Source organism: Oncorhynchus mykiss, chromosome 28 (assembly GCF_013265735.2).
Source record: "Oncorhynchus mykiss isolate Arlee chromosome 28, USDA_OmykA_1.1, whole genome shotgun sequence".
NCBI classification, from domain to species: Eukaryota; Metazoa; Chordata; class Actinopteri; order Salmoniformes; family Salmonidae; genus Oncorhynchus; species Oncorhynchus mykiss.
The window spans coordinates 4,643,582-4,656,701 of NC_048592.1; positions in this window are offsets into that span (position 1 = coordinate 4,643,582).

The window sequence follows — 13,120 nt, forward strand, 5'->3', positions numbered from 1 at the left end:
TATGGTAGAGAAATTAACATTCAATTCTCCGACAACATTTCTGTTATTTCTGCAGTCAGCATGCCAATTGCACTCCCTCAAAACCTGAGACATCTGTGGCATTGTGTTGCGTGACAAAATGGCACATTTTAGAGTGGCCTTTTATTGGTCCCAGCACAAGGTGCACCTGTGTAGCGATCATGCTGTTTAGTCATCTTCTTGATATGCCACACCTGTCAGGTGGATGGATTATCTTGGCAAGGGAGAAATGCTCAAAAACACGGATGTAAACAAATTTGTTCACAAAATGTAATGAAAGAAACATGTTTTTTGTGCATATGGAACATTTCTGACCAACCCTTTACACATTGTCATGTACTGTCATGTTGTGTCTTGTTTCTGTCCTTTCCCTTCACCCTGTCTCCCTCTGCTGGTCGTTGTTAGGTTACCTTTTCTCCCCCTCTTTCCCCCAGCTGTGCCTTGTCTCCTCCTAACTACCTCGTCACCCCTTTTCCCACCTGTTCCCTTTTTCCCTCTGATTAGTCCTCTATATCTCTCTCTGTTTCTGCTCCTGTCTTTGTCGGATTCTTGTTTGTGTTGTTCATGCCTGAACCAGACTATCGTCATGTTTGCTGCAACCTTGTCCTGTCCTGTCGGAACCTGCCGGTCCATCTGAGCCTACGTTTTGTTTTGTTATTAAAGAAGCTCGGTTTACGTTAATTCGCTTTTGGGTCCTCATTCACGCACCGTAACAGAAGAATCCGACCAAGAATGGACCCAGCGACTTCGGATCCTCTCCACTCAGCCGTCGAGATCCAGGGAGCGATGCTAGGCAGACACAAGCAGGAATTGTCTGCTGCTCGACATGCCGTTGAGACCCTGGCCACCCAAGTCTCCAACCTCACAGAACAGGTCCACCATCTCCGCCTCGATCCACCGGCCACTTCCAGGGCTTTCGAATCTCCGGAGCCCAGAATCAATAACCCGCCGTGTTACTCTGGGGAGCCCACTGAATGCCGCTCGTTCCTCACCCAGTGTGATATTGTGTTTTCTCTCCAGCCCAACACTTACTCCTGGAGCACTGCTCGTGTCGCCTACGTCATATCTCTCCTTATTGGACGGGCTCGTGAGTGGGGCACGGCAATCTGGGAGGCAAGGGCTGAGTGTACTAACCAGTATCAGGACTTTAAGGAGGAGATGATACAGGTTTTTGATCGATCTGTTTTTGGGGAGGAGGCTTCCAGGGCCCTGTCTTCCCTATGTCAAGGTAATCGATCCATAACAGACTACTCTATTGAGTTTCGCACTCTTGCTGCCTCCAGTGGCTGGAACGAGCCGGCTTTGCTCGCTCGTTTTCTGGAGGGTCTCCGCGCAGAGGTAAAGGATGAGATTCTCTCCCGGGAGGTTCCTTCCAGCGTGGATTCCTTGATTGAACTCGCTATTCGCATTGAGCGACGGGTTGATCTTCGTCACCGAGCTCGTGGAAAGGAGCTCGCGTTCTCCGTTGCCCCCCTCTCCGCATCACTACCATCTTCCTCTGCCGGCTCGGGTGCTGAGCCTATGCAGCTGGGAGGTATCCGCATCTCGACTAAGGAGAGGGAACGGAGAATCACCAACCGCCTCTGTCTCTATTGCGGTTCTGCTGGTCATTTTGTCACTTCATGTCCAGTAAAAGCCAGAGCTCATCAGTAAGCGGAGGGCTACTGGTGAGCGCTACTACTCCTGTCTCTCCTTCAAGACCCTGCACTACCTTGTCGGTCCATCTACGCTGGACCGGTTCGTCAGCTTCCTGCAGTGCCTTAATAGACTCTGGGGCGGAGGGCTGTTTTATGGACGAGACCTGGGCTCGGGAACATGACATTCCTCTCAGACAGTTAAGGGAGTCCACGGCCTTGTTCGCCCTGGATGGTAGTCCTCTCCCCAGGATTCAGCGTGAGACGCTACCTTTAACCCTCACTGTTTCTGGTAATCATAGCGAAACCATTTCTTTTTTAATTTTTCGTTCACCTTTTACACCTGTTGTTTTGGGCCATCCCTGGCTAGTTTGTCATAATCCTTCCATTAATTGGTCTAGTAATTCTATCCTCTCCTGGAACGTCTCTTGTCATGTGAAATGTTTAATGTCTGCTATCCCTCCTGTTTCCTCTGTCTCTTCTTCACAGGAGGAGCCTGGTGATTTGACAGGGGTGCCGGAGGAATATCACGATCTGCGCACGGTGTTCAGTCGGTCCAGGGCCACCTCTCTTCCTCCACACCGGTCGTATGATTGTAGTATTGATCTCCTTCCGGGAACCACTCCCCCCCGGGGTAGACTATACTCTCTGTCGGCTCCCGAACGTAAGGCTCTCGAAGATTATTTGTCTGTAGCTCTTGCCGCCGGTACCATAGTCCCCTCCTCCTCTCCCGCCGGAGCGGGGTTTTTTTTTTGTTAAGAAGAAGGACGGGTCCCTGCGCCCCTGCATAGATTATCGAGGGCTGAATGACATAACAGTGAAGAATCGTTATCCGCTTCCTCTTATGTCTTCAGCCTTCGAGATCCTGCAGGGAGCCAGGTTTTTCACTAAGTTGGACCTTCGTAACGCTTACCATCTTGTGCGCATCAGGGAGGGGGACGAGTGGAAGACGGCGTTTAACACTCCGTTAGGGCACTTTGAATACCGGGTTCTTCCTTTCGGCCTCGCTAACGCTCCAGCTGTCTTTCAGGCATTAGTCAATGATGTCCTGAGAGACATGCTGAACATCTTTGTTTTCGTTTACCTTGACGATATCCTGATTTTTTTCACCGTCACTCCAGATTCATGTTCAGCACGTTCGACGTGTCCTCCAGCGCCTTTTAGAGAATTGTCTTTTTGTGAAGGCTGAGAAGTGCTCTATTCATGCCTCCTCCGTCACATTTCTCGGTTCTGTTATTTCCGCTGAAGGCATTAAGATGGATCCCGCTAAGGTCCAAGCTGTCATTGATTGGCCCGTCCCTAAGTCACGCGTCGAGTTGCAGCGCTTTCTCGGCTTCGCGAACTTCTATCGTCGTTTCATCCGTAATTTCGGTCAGGTGGCAGCCCCTCTCACAGCCCTTACTTCTGTCAAGACGTGCTTTAAGTGGTCCGTTTCCGCCCAGGGAGCTTTTGATCTCCTCAAGAATCGTTTTACATCCGCACCTATCCTTGTTACACCTGACGTCTCTAGACAGTTCATTGTCGAGGTTGACGCGTCAGAGGTGGGCGTGGGAGCCATTCTTTCTCAGCGCTCCTTCTCTGACGACAAGGTCCACCCTTGCGCGTATTTTTCTCATCGCCTGTCGCCGTCGGAACGTAACTATGATGTGGGAAACCGCGAACTGCTCGCCATCCGCTTAGCCCTAGGCGAATGGCGACAGTGGTTGGAGGGGGCGACCGTTCCTTTTGTCGTTTGGACTGACCATAGGAACCTTGAGTACATCCGTTCTGCCAAACGACTTAATGCGCGTCAGGCGCGCTGGGCGCTGTTTTTCACTCGTTTCGAGTTCGTGATTTCTTATCGTCCGGGCTCTAAGAACACCAAGCCTGATGCTTTATCTCGTCTCTTCAGTTCTTCAGTAGCCTCCACTGACCCCGAGGGGATTCTCCCTGAGGGGCGTGTTGTCGGGTTGACTGTCTGGGGAATTGAGAGGCAGGTAAAGCAAGCACTCACTCAAACTCCGTCGCCGCGCGCTTGTCCCAGGAACCTTCTTTTCGTTCCCGTTCCTACTCGTCTGGCCGTTCTTCAGTGGGCTCACTCTGCCAAGTTAGCCGGCCACCCTGGCGTTCGGGGTACGCTTGCTTCCATTCGCCAGCGCTTTTGGTGGCCCACCCGGGAGCATGACATGCGTCGCTTCGTGGCTGCTTGTTCGGTCTGCGCGCAGACTAAGTCCGGTAACTCTCCTCCTGCCGGCCGTCTCAGGCCGCTTCCCATTCCCTCTCGACCGTGGTCTCACATCGCCTTAGATTTTGTCACCGGACTGCCTTCGTCAGCGGGGAAGACTGTTATTCTTACGGTTGTCGACAGGTTCTCTAAGGCGGCTCATTTTATTCCCCTTGCTAAGCTTCCTTCTGCTAAAGAGACGGCACAAATCATCATCGAGAATGTTTTCAGAATTCATGGCCTTCCGTCAGACGTCGTTTCGGACAGAGGTCCGCAATTCACGTCTCAATTTTGGAGGGAGTTTTGCCGTTTGATTGGGGCTTCCGTCAGTCTCTCTTCCGGCTTTCACCCCCAGTCTAACGGTCAAGCAGAACGGGCCAATCAGACTATTGGTCGCATCTTACGCAGTCTTTCTTTTTGCAACCCTGCGTCTTGGTCAGAACAGCTCCCCTGGGCAGAATACGCCCACAACTCGCTTCCTTCGTCTGCGACCGGGCTATCTCCTTTTCAGAGTAGCCTCGGGTACCAGCCTCCGCTGTTCTCATCTCAGTTCGCCGAGTCCAGCGTCCCCTCCGCTCAGGCTTTTGTCCAACGTTGCGAGCGCACCTGGAAGAGGGTCAGGTCTGCACTTTGCCGTTATAGGGCGCAGACTGTGAGGGCTGCTAATAAGCGTAGAACTAAGAGTCCTAGATATTGTCGCGGTCAGAGAGTTTGGCTCTCCACTCAGAACCTTCCCCTTAAGACCACTTCTCGCAAGTTGACCCCGCGGTTCATTGGTCCGTTCCGTATTTCTCGGATCATTAATCCTGTCGCAGTTCGACTTCTTCTTCCGCGATATCTTCGTCGCGTCCACCCGGTCTTCCATGTCTCCTGTGTCAAGCCCGTTCTTCGCGCCCCCGCTCGTCTTCCCCCCCCCCCCCCATCCTTGTCGAGGGCGCACCTATCTACAGGGTCCGTAGGATTTTGGACATGCGTCCTCGGGGCCGTGGTCATCAGTACCTAGTAGATTGGGAGGGGTACGGTCCTGAGGAGAGGAGTTGGGTTCCCTCTCGGGACGTGCTGGACCGTGCGCTGATCGATGATTTCCTCCGTTGCCGCCAGGTTTCCTCCTCGAGTGCGCCAGGAGGCGCTCGGTGAGTGGGGGGGTACTGTCATGTACTGTCATGTTGTGTCTTGTTTCTGTCCTTTCCCTTCACCCTGTCTCCCTCTGCTGGTCGTTGTTAGGTTACCTTTTCTCCCCCTCTTTCCCCCAGCTGTGCCTTGTCTCCTCCTAACTACCTCGTCACCCCTTTTCCCACCTGTTCCCTTTTTCCCTCTGATTAGTCCTCTATATCTCTCTCTGTTTCTGCTCCTGTTTTGTCGGATTCTTGTTTGTGTTGTTCATGCCTGAACCAGACTATCGTCATGTTTGCTGCAACCTTGTCCTGTCCTGTCGGAACCTGCCGGTCCATCTGAGCCTACGTTTTGTTTTGTTATTAAAGAAGCTCGGTTTACGTTAATTCGCTTTTGGGTCCTCATTCACGCACCGTAACACACATTGTGTTTATATTTTTGTTCAGTATAGTATAATATGTTACTTTAAGTTAGGTTTTATTACATTGACCTACCAATGTAATAGCAGTTGTACAATATAATATGATTTCTAGGATGTATAGTATCCTATGTCTTGATCGCATATTTTACCTGTTTAGTATGATATATGGGTCATTCTTAGGCTGCGGTAATCTATATATATATATATATTATTTTTTTTTACTAGAATAAATGCATTTTCTGAACACCCCACAACATTAACTACATATTAAACCTTAAAGAAAACATATTTTCCACCTCAGGCATTAAAGCGCTTTATTATTGTCCATTTTGGTCTGATATGGAGACCATTTATCTTCAACCCCGTCACAGACAACATAGAAGTTGTCTGAATAGGATTATAACAGATACTTGTTATAAAATCAACATTTCCCTAATGCTCATGTGTCCCCCAAACCAATTAAATTATTATACTATTTTTTTAAATGTAAAATCTCAGAATTTTGCTATATTAAACCCTGAAATAGACATTTCGTGTCAGCGGGCTCATAATTTAAATTAAAAAATGGTTTCAATTCAGAATTTTAACATAAATCTAATCTTCTTGGGATTGTTCTTAACATTTCAGACTGAGCTCAGAAAACATTAAAGTCATACTTATTAAGCCAAAAGATCAGCGTGTCATCAAACAGTAGGAACATTTTCCAAGGGCATTTAGAATGCGAGAACAGCTGTAACTACAGCACAAGGGCATTTAGAATGCGAGAACAGCTGTAACTACAGCACTAGTGTCAGCATGACGATCCTTCTTCTCAGGAGCACCATATTCATTCATTCATGGTTTTCGTCCTGAGAGTCTGGCCCACACATCTCTCTCAACCTTTACACGGCGGGATGTCACACGCGGTGGGATCATCTCAAGGACTTCATCAAACTGATACCAGTGGATGTCGTCTCAAGAAGGCCAGAAAAATCTGTTTGGTCCTACAAGACGCAAACATTTCACTTGCACACTCATTTCATCTGTGCCGAGGATGATGCCTAGATAAAGGTCATCATCATATTCCTCTACACACCACTGACCAAGAAGACCTGGATTTCCCAACTGGATTTCATCCACAGGTTGTGGATCTTCCTCATTGGCTGGCTGTTCTGGAGCAGCCAGGCCCTTCTGCCTGAAACTGAAGTGCTGTGTGTTAAAGCCTGTACAGTTTAGGTCCTTTGTTGTTGATCAAAGGCAGCTGACATCACGAGACATCAGCTCACCAGGAGCATGGAGGATAACCTGGTGTGTTCTCATGATGGAGGGCACCGCTTTTATCGGGCTTGGCATCCTCTCCATCGCACGTTCAACATTCCGGACTCTTCAGAAAGAACAGCTTCGCTGATGTGTATGTCTCACGGAAGGCTTTGTAAAGCTCCTGTACATCACTGATATCACAGCCCTTAGCCACCAACCTGTCCACCGTTCCCTTCAACGTTCCTCCCACACCATCAGGAGCCACTTATCCATGGCTTGACTCAAAGAAGTTCCAAGTACCAGCTTTGAATCCACGTTTGTGTAATTCTGTTGTGAAAAGCAGGAAGTTGCCTCTCTCTTTTATTTCTGTCATCACATTCCCAGTGGGTCAGAAGTTTACATACAGTCAATTAGTATTTGGTAGCATTGCCTTTAAATTGCTTAACTTGGGTCAAATGTTTCAGGTAGCATTCCATAAGCTTCTCACAATAAGTTAGGTGAATTTTGGCCCATTCCTCCTGACAGAGCTGGTGTAACTGAGTCAGGTTTGAAGTCCTCCTTGCTTGCAGATGCTTTTTCAGTTCTGCCGACACATTTTCTACAGGATGGAGGTCAGGGCTTTGTGATGGCCACTCCAAAACATTGACTTTGTTGTCCTTAAGACATTTTGCCACAACTTTGGAAGTATGCTTGGGGTCATTTTCCATTTGGAAGACCCATTTGCGACCAAGCTTTAACTTCCCGACTGATGTCTTGAGATGTTGCTTCAGTATATCCACATAATTTTCCTACTCATGATGCCATCTATTTTGTGAAAGGCACCAGTCCCTCCTGCAGCAAAGCGCTGCCACCCCAATGCTTCACGGTTGGGATGGTGTTCTTCGGCTTGCAAGCCTCCCCCTTTTTCCTCCAAACAATGATGGTCATTATGGCCAAACAGTTATTTTCTTGTTTCATCAAACCAGAGGACATTTCTCCAAAAGAACGTTCTTTGTCCCCATGTGCAGTTGCAAACCGTAGTCTGGCTTTTTTTTGGCGTTTCTGGTGCAGTGGCTTCTTCCTTATTGAGTGGCCTTTCAGGATATGTTGATATGGCTGATTTCTTTAGATTTTCCCATGATGTCAAGCAAAGAGGCACTGAGGTTGAATGTAGGCCTTGAAATACATCCACAGGTACACCTCCAATTGACTCAAATGATGTCAATTAGCCTATCAGAAGCTTCTAAAGCCATGACATTTTCTGGAATTTTCCAAGCTGTTTAATGGCACAGTCAACGTAGTGTATGTCTGACCCAATGGAATTGTGATACAGTGAATTATAAGTGAAATAATCTGTCTGTAAAACAATTGTTGGAAAAATTACTTGTGTCATGCACAAAGTAGATATCCTATCCGACTTGCTAAAACTATAGTTTGTAAACAAGAAATTTGTGAAGTGGTTGAAAAACCAGTTTTAACGACTCCAACCTAAGTGTATGTAAACTTCCGACTTCAACTGTACCTGTTGCCTGATCTCCCGGACTATGTTACTAGCCTTTTCCCTGCCTGTACTGTTGCCCTTTTTGGACCATCTGTGTATGACCTTCTGCCTGCCCCTGGACCCAGCTACCTGCCTCCTCCTGTGTATGGCGTTCTGCCTGCCCCTGGACACAGCTACCTGCCTCCTCCTCTGTGTGACCTTCTGCCTGCCCCTGGACCCAGCTTCCTGCCTCCTCCTGTGTATGACCTTCTGCCTGCCCCTGGACACAGCTACCTGCCTCCTCCTGTGTAGGATCTTATGCCTGCCCCTGGACCCAGCTTCCTGCCTCCTCCTGTGTAGGACCTTCTGCCTGCCCCTGGACCCAGTTACCTGCCTCCTCCTGTGTATGACCTTCTGCCTGCCCCTGGACCCAGCTACCCGCCTCCTCCTGTGTAGGACCTTCTGCCTGCCCCTGGACCCAGCTACCCGCCTCCTCCTGTGTATGACCTTCTGCCTGCCCCTGGACCCAGCTACCTGCCTCCTCCTGTGTAGGACCTTCTGCCTGCCCCTGGACCCAGCTACCTGCCTCCTCCTGTGTAGGACCTTCTGCATGCCCCTGGATCCAGCTACCTGCCTCCTCCTGTGTAGGACCTTCTGCCTGCCCCTGGACCCAGCTACCTGCCTCCTCCTGTGTATGACCTTCTGCCCCTGGACCCAGCTACCTGCCTCCTCCTGTGTAAGACCTTCTGCCTGGCCCTGGACCCAGCTACCTGCCTCCTCCTGTGTATGACCTTCTGCCCCTGGACCCAGCTACCTGCCTCCTCCTGTGTATGACCTTCTGCCTGCCCCTGGACCCAGCTACCCGCCTCCTCCTGTGTATGACCTTCTGCCTGCCCCTGGACCCAGCTACCTGCCTCCTCCTGTGTAGGACCTTCTGCCTGCCACTGAACACAGCTACCTGCCTCCTCCTGTGTAGGACCTTCTGCCTGCCCCTGGACCCAGCTACCTGCCTCCTCCTGTGGTCCTTGCAATAAACACCTGCTGCGCCCTGCGCTTGAAACCAGCTCTGTCTCTTCGTGTTCATTACAGGTGGGCTGATCGTTTTTATTGCCGGAGTTTTGTTGGCGTGATGGGATTGAGTGTAGACTGAGGGACAGAGCTAAATTGTGTGATTTTAATCAATAATTGTGCATTTATTTGATAAAAATACTTTCTCAACAAAAGAACACAAATATAAGTTTGCGTTAACGGCAAAGTTATTAATTCATTTCCCAAGTAAAAATTAAGTGAAATGATTGGTGGACATGACATAATTCTTAATGTCAGTTAAATACGATTTTTTAATAAGAAAGTTTAAATTAACGCTATATTTCTTTAAATTCATTATACTGGACATTTCAATTTATATATAAAATCTTTTAGCATTTCATATTGGCGACCCAATACTTGAAATATAATTTAAAAAGTCAGAGGGACTGAAATATTGCCCAAGAATGACCCATATTACATTCAACTGCTTTAGTATGACATGCTACGTTAGGTAAGGGGTTAAGGTTGGGGTTAAAGTTAGAGTTAGAATGACCCATATTACATTCAACTGCTTTAGTATGACATGCTACGTTAGGTAAGGGGTTAAGGTTGGGGTTAAGGTTAGGGTTAGAATGACCCATATTACATTCAACTGCTTTAGTATGACATGCTACGTTAGGTAAGAGGTTAAGGTTAGGGTTAAGGTTAGGGTTAGGGTTAAGCTTAGGTTTAGGCGTTAGGTTAAAGGGTTGGGTGAACAGTTAGCTAACATGCTAAGTAGTTGCATAGTAGCTAAAAAGTAGTAAGTACTTGCAACATTTCTAATTAGCTAAAATGTTGTCCGTCATGAGATTTGAACACACAACCTTTGGGTTGCTATATGCCTACTCATCCACCCTGATCAACCACCATAATTTTTTTAAAAACCCATAACATTATTACTCAAATGAATAAGTTTCACTGTGCAAGAGGCTGTATGTATGAAAATTCTCTTGGTAGAGATTGTGGTCTACAGTTTATCATCAGGTATTTCCTTATTAGACATTGCGCACCAGCTGTTATTGACAAATGGATACACACCTACACCCCTCGTCATACCAGATGTAGCTGTTCTGTCCTGACGATGCACGGAAAACCCAGCCAAATGTATATTATCCGTGTCGTCATTCAGCCACTTTTCAGCCACTTTTCGTTGTAACATAAGATATTGGTAGGATAGTCTCGAACGGAGATCATCTAGTTTATTTTCTAGTGATTGCACGTTGGCCAATAGAACGGATGGTAGAGGAGGGTTACCCACTCACTACGAATCCTAACAAGGCATCCCGATCTCTGCCCACTTTATGTATTTTCTTCACGCGAATGACAGGAATTTGGGCCTGGTCTCAGAGAAGCAGCATATCCTTCATGTCAGACTCATTAAAGAGAGAATCTTCATCCAGTTCGAGGTGAATAAACACACAAAATAGCACAGTTGGTTAGGAGCCCGTAAAACGTCCGCCCTCCACTCCAGCGCCATTACGCTCTTAGATTAGCCAGTCCTGTCATGATCACCGGGTTGATACAGGCAAGCACATCAGTGGTGGATCAGTGTTTAGCTGTGGGCCCTGTTTAGTAAGCTACCTAGTTAGTTGTTTTGTCTTGTTTCTATCGAAGTAATTCATATCAAAATGACCCAGGATGCATGCTATAGCTAGCTAACTTACTAGCTTGGCTTGTCTGTCAGGCTAGCTAGAAAAGTGGTGTGGCTGTAAATGTGAGCTGCATTCGCAAAACATCAAGTTTCTTTCACTACCTAATGTTAGCCATACAGACAACCAGCTAACTAGCCACAAAATATAGATTTGAGTAATTGATGTTTATCTGTTGGACTTGATTTGTTATGTTTGCTAGTTACAGATATGCATGGGTTATACATTGCCTCGTTTCCCTATTATCTGACAGCTTGCTTAACTGACATGTTATTGTGCCTGTGCAGTGGAGCTCAAATTTTACTACATTTTTTGTTTACATAGCCAGCTAACAAGTTGCTTGTTTTGTCCTGTTTCTACCCGTGCTAATCATTTGTAAACTGTCCCAGCTTTATAAGTAATCAGATAACATTATCTGACTTTGTAGTTGTCTGTCAGGCAAGAAAACGAGAGTTGAGTGGATCATTGTGCATCTCACCATGTGTCTTGAAGTGTGTGTACCATACATGTCAGGATCGACGCTGGTCTACTCTTCCTGGTGTACCACATGATTATAGTGTGTGTGTGTGTGTGTGTGTGTGTGTAATGGAAGGCGTGCTGTTACTGTAACACAACATGTACTATGGAAACCCCTAAGTGTGTGTGTGTGTGTGTGCGTGTGTGTGTAATGGAAGGCGTGCTGTTACTGTAACACAACATGTACTATGGAAACCCCTAAGTGTTTGTGTGTGTGTGTAATGGAAGGCATGCTGTTACTGTAACACAACATATACTATGGAAACCCCTAAGTGTGTGTGTGTGTGTGTGTGTGTGTGTGTGTGTGTGTGTGTGTGTGTGTAATGGAAGGCGTGCTGTTACTGTAACACAACATGTACTATGGAAACCCCTAAGTGTGTGTGTGTGTGTAATGGAAGGCATGCTGTTACTGTAACACAACATCTACTATGGAAACCCCTAACAGGTGATTATTAGAGAGTATGTGTTAGGCTGAGAAAAATAAAGAGAGGAAGGGAGAGAAAGTGTGTGTGTGTGTGTAAGAGTGAGTGAAAGACAGAGATAGATTATGATTCTGCCTGCGATTGTATCCTATTTGTGACCCACCATCTCTTTTCAGTCTTTTGCTCCAAAATTTGAAATAGTCTTTTGGACATTGGATAAAGGTACAGACTCAGAGATTCAAAATGGAATATGTTACAATGTAGTGTATGATATGCCACATTGGCAGTGTATATTGACCCCCCTTCCTGGGGTCCAAACACATTAAAGCACTTACATTACATATAAAACAAAAGATAAAACAGTACATCCTATAACAATATTACACCACTTCATACAATACAACATGTATAATACCACCATACAACAATATTATAATGTGTGTGTGTGTAGAGTGCGTGTGCTAGTGCTTGTATGGTGTGTCTGTACCTTTGTGTGTGTCACAGTCCCCACTGATCCATAAGGTGTATTCTTACCTGGGTTTTATCTGATTCTACTGCTGCATCCTGATGTGGAACTGAGTTCCATGTAGTCATCTCTATCTGTAGTACTGTGTGCCTCTCATAGTCTGTTCTGGACTTGGGGACTGTAAAGAGCTCTCCGGTGGCAGTTACCTGATGTGGAACTGAGTTCCATGTAGTCATGGCTCTCTGTAGTACTGTGTGCCTCTCATAGTCTATTCTGGACTTGGGGACTGTAAAAGAGCTCTCTGGTGGCAGTTACCTGATGTGGAACTGAGTTCCATGTAGTCATGGCTCTCTGTAGTACTGTGTGCCTCTCATAGTCTATTCTGGACTTGGGGACTGTAAAAGAGCTCGCCGGTGGCAGTTACCTGATGTGGAACTGAGTTCCATGTAGTCATGGCTCTCTGTAGTCATGGCTCTCTGTAGCTGTAGTCTGTTCTGGACTTGGGGACTGTAAAAGAGCTTTAGGTCTACTATATAACACAATATTTTCTGTATCATTGGGATCTCAACAAATCACTTACGGGTGGTTTGTTGACCAGCTCCATTATTGCAACAATTAATCGATATTAAAGTATAAATGTTTGAAGAATTAACAAAGTCTCTCCTTATTGGTTAGAATTTCCACGACACGAGAAAAGGTTTTAAGATGTTCGAATTTGGCCTTTACTACTATAGCCCATAGAAACCCATTGAATAACACGCTTACATTTAAACAAACAAAATACATCCTTCTGGTGCCTGACATTTCATCTATGGTAAATAACCTTCCTCTTAGTTGTTGAGTTTAATACCTTATTTATCAAAACGGAATCAATCTGGAAAATAATAAAAAACATCAAATTAACATCAC